Genomic DNA, 1,390 nt, shown 5'->3' on the forward strand with positions numbered 1-1,390 from the left:
ATGGAGAAATCATACCTTGAGCGTTCAAGCCGCAGCTTAACCGCTCTCCAGCATCCTTCTCAACTGGCTGGGTTTTGTTTACATTTTTTGCATAATTGCCCATTTCTAATTTAGGGACTGGAATGCAAAGGGCTTCCCTTGTCCTCCTTATTCCCGCGGGGGCTGCTTGGAAGAGCCATGGATAGCAGGATGGGGTCTCTTTCTCCTGACCCTACTCCACTTAATTTCCACACTTTGTGGCCACTTGGATCTTTATCTGAGAACTTCCACATTGTCTGGAATGGTGTCTACATTTTCCATAAACCTTTTTTAGAAAGAAAAAAAAAAAAAAAGTTCAAAGATGGAATGGTCAAAAAAAAAAAAAATCACAGATCACCTCCTCTTTTATAATTTATCAATATTTTCACTAGCTAAGAGCTGACCCTGAGCTAAAATGTGAATCACCTTAGTGTCCCCAACACCTTCGTGTGGTAACCTTTCTCCTTCCTTCCACATTACACACTCTAGGTCCCCAGAGCTTACCTGGGGCTCTAATTCTCTTCTTAAATGATGAAAAAACACAATGTGTTGTTCCTTGGGGGTACTGACAATTTAGCAAGGGACTAATCTTTAAGCCAAAGGAATTCATCTCCAGATGTAGAATTTAGGCACTCAAAGGGAATTTTCTGGGATAAGAGCCCTCCTTTAAGCTCCTGAAATTATGCCATGTACACACTTGCCAATTGGCCTATTCTCAATACCAGCCCTCTTTCTGGATTGTTTCTATGTGTGATTTTTATTCTTTCTGGGTGAGAAGACTTTTCAAACACCTTCCCAACCCTAGGACAATAAGTCCAGCAGTTTAGGGCCAAGCAGTCTTATTTCCCCCAAGAAAATGCCTCCCTGGAAGTTTCATTCTTTTTCTTTAAAATTTTGTAGAGTAGGAAGTCTTGAGAGCAATGGCTATTTCATGTTTAACTTCCTGGTGCCTAGCACAGAGCCTGGCATACAGTAGGTGCTTAGTAAGTGCGTAGTGAATTGGATTGAAGTCATTCTAACCACACCAGTACTACTATTTTTTATCATTCAGTTTAAAACACATGCTGCACTTTCTGGGAATCTATATTAGCCAAACAGGCTAGTGTCGGTTCCATGTTAATCTGTTTGCTCTTGAGTTTAAGCAACAGAAAACCTACCTTAAATTGCTCATATCTAAGGTTGCTTAAACAGAGGTGTCTATTTTCTCCCCAGTCAATAAGATATTCAGTGATAGGGCCTGTTCAGAGGTCTGGTGAGGACATCAAGGAGTCAGGCTGTTTCCATAGTTCCATTTTCTGCTCCATTCTCAGTAGGTCAGCTGGTCTCATGGTCTCCACATGGCTGCCACAGCTCCAAATCCCACCAGTTCAGT

The sequence above is a fragment of the Tupaia chinensis genome, unplaced genomic scaffold, assembly GCF_000334495.1.
Source record: "Tupaia chinensis unplaced genomic scaffold, TupChi_1.0 Scaffold000251_1, whole genome shotgun sequence".
In the NCBI taxonomy this organism is placed as follows: Eukaryota; Metazoa; Chordata; class Mammalia; order Scandentia; family Tupaiidae; genus Tupaia; species Tupaia belangeri.